We start from the raw sequence: 11684 nt of genomic DNA on the forward strand, positions 1-11684 counted from the left end.
ATTTGACATTTTTGATTAGAATACTTTATTGATACAATCAGTTTAAACAAAAAAAGGGCAGAAATGAGAAATCCAAAATTATTAGCCCCCTGGCCATTAATTGTCAATGGTGTACCCTTTCTGAGCCACAACTGAAAACAACCTCTTAAAATAGTTCTTCACTAGGTTGGCACAGGTCACCTGAGGGATTTTGGCCCATTCTTCCTTTGCAAATTGTTCCAGCTGGTCCTAATTGCGTGGTTTCCGAGCATGGACGTTCACTTTCAGCACCCTCCAAAGATTCTCAATAGGATTGAGGTCTGGACTCTGTGCGGGCCACTCCAGGACCTTGGTTTTGGTATCCTTCAGGAACTGTTGGACCAATTTTGATGTATGCTTCGGGTCATTGTCTTGTTGGAAGACCGAGCGACAACCTAAGGACAGACTACGAGCAGATTTCTGCATATTATCCCTCAAAATGTCAACATAATATTCTTTTTTCATGATTCCCTGCACCCGAACAAGGCTCCCTGTGCCTGAGGCTGCTAAACAGCCCCATAGCTTGATGCTCCCACCACCATGTTTAACTGTGTGAACTGTGTTCCTAGGGTTGAAGGCCTCTTCCTTAACTAACTGACCATTATGATTATGATGAGATGGTTTTGAAAGCAGATTAGAAAGCGGAAACCACAAAAAGATCCCCCCAAACTATGACAATGAGGCAGGAGTCTCATAACTGCAAGTCTGATAAGTTGTAGTTGAATATTGGAAATAGCATTAATGAAAAACTAAATGTGTTAACTAGGCCTTAAAGGGCCTAAGGTGTGGCTGGCTCTGTTACAAATAGAACATTCAAAGGAGGACTGGGGGATGCAAAAGATCCTTCACAGCCTAAGAAATAAGATATCAGAATAGCTTATTAAATAGATGAGCAACAAAGACTATCTATCTATCTATTATATATTACATTATTATAAATTTCATAACAATCTGATGTGGAATTTCAGAATAAAACCAATCCAAAATGTGGAATTTGAACAGTGTTCCTCCTGATTTCAAATTTCAATATTTCCTAAAATCTTTGCTTTCACAGAAGTTCTTCTATTCGGTGTGATAGTAGACCACCTCAGATAGCTGCTCATAAAATTTCATGTCAATCTGATGTGGAATTTCAGAATAAAACCAATCCAAAAAGTGGAATTTGAACAGTGTTGCTCCTGATTTCAAATTTCAATATTTCCTCAAATCTTTGCTTCCACAGAAGTTCTTCGATTCAGTGTGATAGTAGACCACCTCAGATAGCTGCTCATAAAATTTCATAACAATCTGATGTGGAATTTCAGAATAAAACCAATCCAAAAAGTGGAATTTGAACAGTGTTGCTCCTGATTTCAAATTTCAATATTTCCTAAAATCGTTGCTTTCACAGAAGTTCTTCTATTCGGTGTGATAGTAGACCACCTCAGATAGCTGCTCATAAAATTTCATGTCAATCTGATGTGGAATTTCAGAATAAAACCAATCCAAAAAGTGGAATTTGAACAGTGTTGCTCCTGATTTCAAATTTCAATATTTCCTCAAATCTTTGCTTCCACAGAAGTTCTTCGATTCAGTGTGATAGTAGACCACCTCAGATAGCTGCTCATAAAATTTCATAACAATCTGATGTGGAATTTCAGAATAAAACCAATCCAAAAAGTGGAATTTGAACAGTGTTGCTCCTGATTTCAAATTTCAATATTTCCTAAAATCGTTGCTTTCACAGAAGTTCTTCTATTCGGTGTGATAGTAGACCACCTCAGATAGCTGCTCATAAAATTTCATGTCAATCTGATGTGGAATTTCAGAATAAAACCAATCCAAAAAGTGGAATTTGAACAGTGTTGCTCCTGATTTCAAATTTCAATATTTCCTCAAATCTTTGCTTCCACAGAAGTTCTTCAATTCAGTGTGATAGTAGACCACCTCAGATAGCTGCTCATAAAATTTCATAACAATCTGATGTGGAATTTCAGAATAAAAGCTATGTAAAATGTGGAATTTGAACAGTGTTGCTCCTGATTTCAAATTTCAATATTTCCTAAAATCGTTGCTTTCACAGAAGTTCTTCTATTCGGTGTGATAGTAGACCACCTCAGATAGCTGCTCATAAAATTTCATGTCAATCTGATGTGGAATTTCAGAATAAAACCAATCCAAAAAGTGGAATTTGAAAAGTGTTGCTCCTGATTTCAAATTTCAATATTTCCTCAAATCTTTGCTTCCACAGAAGTTCTTCGATTCAGTGTGATAGTAGACCACCTCAGATAGCTGCTCATAAAATTTCATAACAATCTGATGTGGAATTTCAGAATAAAACCAATCCAAAAAGTGGAATTTGAACAGTGTTGCTCCTGATTTCAAATTTCAATATTTCCTAAAATCGTTGCTTTCACAGAAGTTCTTCTATTCGGTGTGATAGTAGACCACCTCAGATAGCTGCTCATAAAATTTCATGTCAATCTGATGTGGAATTTCAGAATAAAACCAATCCAAAAAGTGGAATTTGAACAGTGTTGCTCCTGATTTCAAATTTCAATATTTCCTCAAATCTTTGCTTCCACAGAAGTTCTTCGATTCAGTGTGATAGTAGACCACCTCAGATAGCTGCTCATAAAATTTCATAACAATCTGATGTGGAATTTCAGAATAAAACCAATCCAAAAAGTGGAATTTGAACAGTGTTGCTCCTGATTTCAAATTTCAATATTTCCTAAAATCTTTGCTTCCACAGAAGTTCTTCAATTCAGTGTGATAGTAGACCACCTCAGATAGCTGCTCATAAAATTTCATAACAATCTGATGTGGAATTTCAGAATAAAAGCTATGTAAAATGTGGAATTTGAACAGTGTTGCTCCTGATTTCAAATTTCAATATTTCCTAAAATCGTTGCTTTCACAGAAGTTCTTCTATTCGGTGTGATAGTAGACCACCTCAGATAGCTGCTCATAAAATTTCATGTCAATCTGATGTGGAATTTCAGAATAAAACCAATCCAAAAAGTGGAATTTGAACAGTGTTGCTCCTGATTTCAAATTTCAATATTTCCTCAAATCTTTGCTTCCACAGAAGTTCTTCGATTCAGTGTGATAGTAGACCACCTCAGATAGCTGCTCATAAAATTTCATAACAATCTGATGTGGAATTTCAGAATAAAACCAATCCAAAAAGTGGAATTTGAACAGTGTTGCTCCTGATTTCAAATTTCAATATTTCCTAAAATCGTTGCTTTCACAGAAGTTCTTCTATTCGGTGTGATAGTAGACCACCTCAGATAGCTGCTCATAAAATGTCATGTCAATCTGATGTGGAATTTCAGAATAAAACCAATCCAAAAAGTGGAATTTGAACAGTGTTGCTCCTGATTTCAAATTTCAATATTTCCTCAAATCTTTGCTTCCACAGAAGTTCTTCGATTCAGTGTGATAGTAGACCACCTCAGATAGCTGCTCATAAAATTTCATAACAATCTGATGTGGAATTTCAGAATAAAAGCTATGTAAAATGTGGAATTTGAACAGTGTTGCTCCTGATTTCAAATTTCAATATTTCCTAAAATCGTTGCTTTCACAGAAGTTCTTCTATTCGGTGTGATAGTAGACCACCTCAGATAGCTGCTCATAAAATTTCATGTCAATCTGATGTGGAATTTCAGAATAAAACCAATCCAAAAAGTGGAATTTGAAAAGTGTTGCTCCTGATTTCAAATTTCAATATTTCCTCAAATCTTTGCTTCCACAGAAGTTCTTCGATTCAGTGTGATAGTAGACCACCTCAGATAGCTGCTCATAAAATTTCATAACAATCTGATGTGGAATTTCAGAATAAAACCAATCCAAAAAGTGGAATTTGAACAGTGTTGCTCCTGATTTCAAATTTCAATATTTCCTAAAATCGTTGCTTTCACAGAAGTTCTTCTATTCGGTGTGATAGTAGACCACCTCAGATAGCTGCTCATAAAATTTCATGTCAATCTGATGTGGAATTTCAGAATAAAACCAATCCAAAAAGTGGAATTTGAACAGTGTTGCTCCTGATTTCAAATTTCAATATTTCCTCAAATCTTTGCTTCCACAGAAGTTCTTCGATTCAGTGTGATAGTAGACCACCTCAGATAGCTGCTCATAAAATTTCATAACAATCTGATGTGGAATTTCAGAATAAAACCAATCCAAAAAGTGGAATTTGAACAGTGTTGCTCCTGATTTCAAATTTCAATATTTCCTAAAATCTTTGCTTCCACAGAAGTTCTTCAATTCAGTGTGATAGTAGACCACCTCAGATAGCTGCTCATAAAATTTCATAACAATCTGATGTGGAATTTCAGAATAAAAGCTATGTAAAATGTGGAATTTGAACAGTGTTCCTCCTGATTTCAAATTTCAATATTTCCTAAAATCTTTGCTTCCACAGAAGTTCCTCGATTCAGTGTGATAGCAGACCACCTCAGATAGCTGCTCATAAAATTTCATAACAATCTGATGTGGAATTTCAGAATAAAAGCTATGTAAAAAGTGGAATTTGAACAGTGTTGCTCCTGATTTCAAATTTCAATATTTCCTAAAATCTTTGCTTCCACAGAAGTTCTTCAATTCAGTGTGATAGTAGACCACCTCAGATAGCTGCTCATAAAATTTCATAACAATCTGATGTGGAATTTCAGAATAAAAGCTATGTAAAAAGTGGAATATGAACAGTGTTGCTCCTGATTACAAATTGCAATATTTCCACAAATCTTTGCTTCCACAGAAGTTCTTCGATTCAGTGTGATAGTAGACCACCTCAGTGAGCTACTCATGAAATTTCATGTTAATCTGATGTTTAATTTCATAATAAAAGCTATCCAAAATGTCCTATTTGAGCAGTGTTTCTCCTAGATTACAAGACAATCTGATTTATAATTTGAGAATGAAGAAATATTTGTTTTTTAGCTCAATGTTTCAAAGATCATGTAAACTAATGATTCAAAATTAGGATTTGATCATACTGACAGCTCTATTTTAATTTATTGCAGCCTGACTGCAGTCTGGAGGGTGACTTCCGGTCTAAGACCGGAAGTTATGTAACCGCAGTCTGCTGCTTGCTAGTTCATGGACGTCCATAAGAGAGAGACACATGTGTCCCTGTTGATGTGTGTGTTCTTTAATAAACAAGGACGGGAAGACGCCTAACTGAGGAATACATCCCTGTCTCCGAAATTTTCTGGGATCGTTACAATATCTCGTTTTATTCTGAAAACAGGATGTTGCTACACGCCAGTAAAGACTCGCCGACTTCATTTTTACCGTAAAACTCGTAATACGGGCGAACTTTCAATTTTGGGACGGCTCACTTGACCAACAGAAACGTAGCGTAGGCTCACTTGACCGCAGTCAGCTGAGCCAGTGCGCCACACACATCTCTATATCTCTTGCAGAAGCATCAAACATTTATTTTTTATATATTTGTCATTTTAATTACATATATATTAATTCGTTAATATTGATTTAATATTAACGACATAAAATGACAAAAATATATTAAAATAAAATAAAAAATAAAATGCTTTGTACTCACCAAAACAACTGATTATTTGAATACAAAATCCATCCTCCTTTCTTTCCTCAAGAAGACTTCAATGACTCTGTTGTACAGTTTATCTGTGCGTTTCAGTTCCACCAATAAGTCATTTTCTATAGACATGAAGGCTAATGATGAAAGCCTAGTCTGTCCAGTAGAATTTCTGGCATAAGTTTTAATTCGCTTTAAGGCCGAGAATGACCGCTCGACAGAAGCAGTGGACACAGGGATAGTCACTGCCACACATGCCAATGTGTAAAGCTGCCCCATGCTCTCACTCAGATTTTTCTGCTTAAGGAAATCAAGGAGATCAATGGGACTTTTCCCTTCAAAATCAGTCATGGCATACATTACAGTCAGTTCTGTTTTTAGCCGGGACAGATCGAACAGTGTTCCGTGACTCTGTGTTAATTTGGCTAAGGCTGTATGCGGGAATTGTTTCCGGTAGGTCTGAAAGTGCTGGGGGTCCAGGAGGGAGAGAAACATTAATTTTTCGTGGTCTTGAAACCTACTCCGTATCTGGCAAAGAATGTTGTCCAGAATATTGCTGTGGAGTTGTTGGTAGTATGCGCGAAGGTCTCCTTGTGCTGTACGTGGGCCTCTGCGTGCGCTCGGACCACTTGAGATGCGCGCTGTGTCCTCGTAGATCTGACGAAACTGGCACCTCTCTCGCTCAATTGTGTCACAAAACTCGTTCACCCTTGTCAGACAGAATTGTAAATCCAATGTTTGTTTCTGTAGTATTCCAAAGTGCACATCTGAATGCTTAAAAATCCCATTGAATGTTTCAAGCAAAAAACAAAACTCAAAATCATCCAGACGTGCATTAAATCCATCAGCGCTAAGCATAGTATCCCCATCATACTCCTCATGATGTTCCAGTATGTGGTCAAACACCTCCTTTAGGGAAACTCTCTTCTCAAAGACTGCATTGACCAATCTCGATGTATATTGCCACCGCGTTGGTGCAACATTAGGAAGACGACGCTTGCAAATGTCATCCAGCAGTTGCGTGCGCTTAGGGGATCTGGAGAAAAATGCTGCAAGGCCATTGAGGCTGGCAAAAAAGACCTTGCATTCTTTAAGCTTTGAGGCCCCTTGAGTCAGTACTAAATTTAGTCGATGTGCATAGCAGTGAATGAATAAGGCCATAGGTGCCCTCTCCTTAACTTTAGCCTGCACCCCGTTTAGTCCAGATGCCATGACCGCTGCGCCATCATAACACTGTGCCACAACTTTATCCAGACTACATTCATATTCCTCCATGAAACGGAAAATAAGAGCGGCAATGTCATCAGCTCGCTTGCCGCTTGTAACATCTTCAAATCTGACAAACCGCTCCTTGACACCTGTGTCCATCACATAACGCAGGACAAGTGCCAGTTGTGCTACATTACCCACGTCTGTCGTTTCGTCCACCATAACAGCGACAAAGGGTGCTTTTTTAATCTCCATTTTGATCTCTTCTCCCATCACTTCAGCAATAGCATAAATCAGGTCGTTTTGTATTTTGCCTGACGTCCCAGTAAACACTTTGTTTGTGGACAGGTGGTAATGCAAGTCTGTGTTGTTCTCAGCAAGCAAAGAAAGAAGCTCCACGTAGTTTCCTCTGTTTCTGGACTCGGCGCTTTCATCGTGTCCCCTAAATGAAAGTTCCTGTTTACCCAAAAACAGGACACAATCAATCAGTCTTTTCAATATTTCCCTATTTTTGTTCACCCTTTCGTTGTGGAGCTCCGTTTCCCGGCGCACTTGTTCGTTGAGCTGTAGATCCACTCGGGTGTCCCCAAAGGTTTTCAAAAGCACCATTGCTTGTAAGTGCCCAGCCGTGCTTTGGTGTCTCGTTGCTGCCTTGGTTAGACAACTCAAGTTTGCAAATCCAGTGTGGCTCCAAACACCAAATCGATCAGTTGCAAATAGCAGGCATTCCCAGCAGTACAATTTGCAGTGCCTCTCGGAGGCTGTGAGCCAGGGGTACCGCTCGTAGTTAGTGATTTGAAAGTGGCGGACAAACCCTTTCCCCCGCTGTGATAGGCTCGCTAGCGTCGGGGTTGGCCGTTCTCTTCTCACGATAGCTTTTCTTGAAAAGTTCGTCTTGAAAATGGCGTTGTAATTATATCTGCGACCAAATCGATCTCTTCTCCTCCTTCAGCCATTGTGGGTTGAAAAAAAACAGCTTGTAGAAATCTACACAAATTAGCTCGTTCAAATTCAAGTTCAGTTTGCTAGCTCTACATAGCTCTGCCTCTCAATAGTGCGTATCCAATCAAAAGACGTGCACGTGCTAACGTCATCGTACGCCTGCTAGCTGGCCCGTTGTCGCCAACTCAAAATCTGATTGGTTAACGCCACAGTTTTGTTCCCGTTCACTTTAATCTACAGGCGCCCGCACTGTTGATTCTGAAGGCCTAAGGGCAGATTTCTTGGACCCTGGCAACACATTATGGCTGAAATATGATTGGATAAAAGCTCTAACATAAAGGCCAACCCTCCAAATCTCGTTCTGAGGCTGGAAGCAGCGCAACCAAGAGGAAAGCTATGAAATGAAGAGAATAGACTACAGGGAATAATTTAATACATATTTGTGGAAAAAATATATCAAAATTTAATTTATATTCTGATGATGTTTAGGCCAGCAGAGAAGGCCTTGCTGGCCCTGACGGCCCACCACTGCTTATGAGACACAATGGGAGGGACAGTGAGTCTTGGCACGTGTCAAAGGCTGACAAAGCTCAAACTAGTCATTATGTCTGACTCATAGTGAGCAATTGATAGTGTAGAATGAAAATGCGTGTTTATAGTTCTACAATATTCCTTTAGGGGGCCCACAGGGGATCAGTGCGGCATGTTTCTGAGAAAGGCATTAACAATGGCGTGCGGCCTGCTGTGACTAGGAGGTATAATCACAGTGGATCACATGTTGTCACTCCAGCAGCACAGTGGGTGCTGATTGGTCTTCGACGGGCTCAACACAGGTGTTATACCGAGAAGTTCTCATTACTGATACAGACATGGCACCAGAGGGTCCTCAGTGAAAACACAGACAGTCGCACATACCATCAGATCAGATGCCACTGACATAACACAGCAGTGATGCAACCTGTTTAACACTCAAGTCTGGGTATGTAGGTCTTTCCAAGAAGTCCTCACTCTAAGTGATGGGGTTATTAAAGGGACAGGTCACCCCAACGCTTTCCTTCTTATCTGTCATGATATTTGACAATTTGGACTGTTTAGGTGTGAGATCTCCCAACACTTCATAATTGAAGCGTAACAATGTCTGCCTTCTTTTAACCCTCTTCTTGTCTTCGGGTCAAATCTGACCGATTTACTACTTTCATCAATAATAACTTTTTTTACGTTTTACATTCGATTGCATTAAAACCTGTTAAGCCCACCTGTTGTTTTTCAGGACACTGTGTCTCAGGGGATCTTAATATTTAAGAACCTATTAATGTGTTATACCAGATTAACGGAAATAATAGCAGCTAACTGACGATATAAACCATTTTTACCAAAACAAAACACAAGTCTCATAAGAAGCATCTAAATGACCCCTTAGCGAAAAATGCTAACAGAACTCAAGATAAAAGTACCCTTATTACTTATCGTAGCTGCACATACAAGATATTCAATTAAAGCTGAGGTTCCACAGATTATTTAGGTATATAGTATCATCACTGAGTGATCCGAACTTGCGACAGGGGAAGCAAAGACAGACATCACAACACGTACCTTTACGTAGCTTCTAGGGAGATCGTCTCACCGTAGCTGTTAATCTGATCAAAAGACGTGTTCAATGGCATTAAAACGAGAAAAAACGTGGCTGAATCGGTTAATCCATAGGTTGTTAAAGTTTCTGGGCAATAATTGGAATTATTTATAATCCATAATTCAATTTTTATGTAAAAATCGCAGAGCAAAAGTTAGCTGCTAATGGTAGCCACCAGAGTGGCTGCTGCTTCACACATGACCAAATAAGGACTATGTGGGAGTTCCCCTCGATTCCATTGGCTCTGATGGTTAGAAAGAGATGTCACATGTCAAAATCCAGCAGGGGGAGCCAGAGATATGAAAAATCCACCCAAATGGCCCCAGAAGAGGTTTGTTTTTTGCTAAATCTGTCTAAAAATGTCAAATATCACTTGTTTTGCATCAATCTTGATACAGGGTACTTATTATATATTGTGCTTTGGATTCCTAAAGCTTTTAGTCTACTAACCCATCATCCAAGTTAGTTTTCACTATAAGTACAAAATATTTTTTGGACGGACACTATAATTTACAGTTTTTTACCATGTTCAATCTGAATTTTCTTTAAAATAAAAAACATCTATATTGAATCTGACTTTTCTACATCCAACTGACAGGTTTATCATTACTTTGAGAAAAAAGATTATTAATTTAACCCTTTTAAAAGGGAAGATATGGTCATTTGTTCTGGGAATGTCATTTTCGAGCCTGAAACCTGAAAAACAGACTCGGGGTTTAACAGGTTAAGGCTTTATGATATCCTTCACAGTAGACATTTGAACATATGAAATTGCAGATCACCACTTTCATTGAATTTTGGATGATTTAGTCAACTTTGTAACACCCATGGTGTTCCCGGTGAAAAATGACCGCCATGAAGAAAAGGAATTAGTAACCATCCGGATCAGATAAAAAACCTACACACATACTCGGTTCCCCCCCCTTATGTTCCCATCCCCCCATCTGAATCACACCTGGCACTGACAAACACACACACAGAACAATTTGATACATTTCCTGCTCTTATGTGCCCATCCCCCCACATAGATCACACCTGGCACATGCAATACATGTTCAGTGTCTATTCTTTGTATATTTTTTACTGAAGTTGTTCATGTATACCAGTAGTCTGATACAATATTTACAGTTTGAAAAGGTGTTAAATGAAATTTGGTGATGATTAATGGTTTTTGTGTTAATGTAATAGCAGTTAAAACAGGACCGGTCAAATTTGACCGCGAACGCCAAAGGGGAAACGAAGACAATAGGAGGGTTAAATACAATGGTAACGCTAATGGAACTTAGCTTAGGGGCTCATAGAGGCAAATAAAAACATAAAAAAACAAAATAAAATGTTACTCTTTCAAGAAATCATGACCCCGTTACTCAAGATAATTCACAGAATATGTTGTTTGCAAACATGAACAATTTTGTTTTTGAGCGTATCACTTTTCAGTAGGAAACTGATCTTCTTGTGGAAAAAAGGCTCTCCTTAGCTAACGCTAAAGCTTAGCGGATAAGGGCAGACGTTTAAATCTCATGCTGCTGCATTTCTCTTGTCCATAAAAGGGTGTCAACTTACTTCAAACAAATTCATGTAAAACTACAGTATATACCTCTTAAATAGGCTGAAACAGGCGTTTTGAGATTCCAAATAATAAAGTTAATACCATGTATTTTTCTCCCCTAAGTATTGCCTTGTAAATGTTTCTTACCTAATGTTGGTGTCTGTCTTTTTGTGACTTTGCGTCATCTAAATACACAGTGTAAAAATCAAGGAACTCCAGCTCATCGTAATTCCAGTAATATTTGTCAGAGAATCTCACTCCAGGCAAGTTGTTTTTATAAGTATAGGTTTACGGGATTCCTCTGGTTCTAATATGTGCATTAGACAGTTTCCGTAAATTCCTCGACAACAACACAGACAGACATTCTGTGTGTGTGTATGTGTGTGTGTTTGGTGTGTTTGTGAGAGAGAGAGAGAGAGAGTGTGAGAGAGAGAGTGAGAGAGAGAGAGAGAGAGAGAGAGAGAGAGAGAGAGAGAGAGAGAGAGAGAGACTGGGATGTTTAAAGGTGTGCCTTACGTAAAGGGGCCACTGTTTTTCCCAAATGATGACTAACTTGAGAGCTAAATTAGCTAAAAAGAGGTACATAAAAGATAAAAGTGGTTTTGTTCTTTAAAATATTTCGCTAAAACATTTTGCCGCACTGGTCTGTTTTAATCTTTGAATGACAGCAGCTCACATATTTCCCATAGCTTGTCTCAGTGGTCTTGTATTCTCATTTGAGAAAGGAAGTCAAAGATTAAAATCTAAAGATGTATCAAATTCGACAGCTCTGTCTGCAGGACTCT

General features: G+C 38.5%; 1 protein-coding gene across 3 annotated transcripts in view; it reads right to left on the reverse strand.

The window, feature by feature from the left end:
• Nucleotides 1-9506, reverse strand: part of LOC307018015 (myocilin-like) — a 28915-nt gene extending 19409 nt beyond the window's left edge. Inside the window, exon 1 of one of the 3 annotated variants that reach the window (XM_079648046.1) lies at nucleotides 9314-9506. The gene's annotated coding sequence lies outside the window, so the exon portion shown is untranslated. The remainder of the gene's footprint in view (nucleotides 1-9313) is intronic. The other 2 variants (XM_079648050.1, XM_079648048.1) reach the window with 2 other exon arrangements.
• Between the last annotated feature and the right edge of the window lie 2178 nt (nucleotides 9507-11684).

This window comes from Notothenia rossii (assembly GCF_949606895.1).
Source record: "Notothenia rossii genome assembly, chromosome: 9".
Lineage (NCBI taxonomy): Eukaryota > Metazoa > Chordata > Actinopteri > Perciformes > Nototheniidae > Notothenia > Notothenia rossii.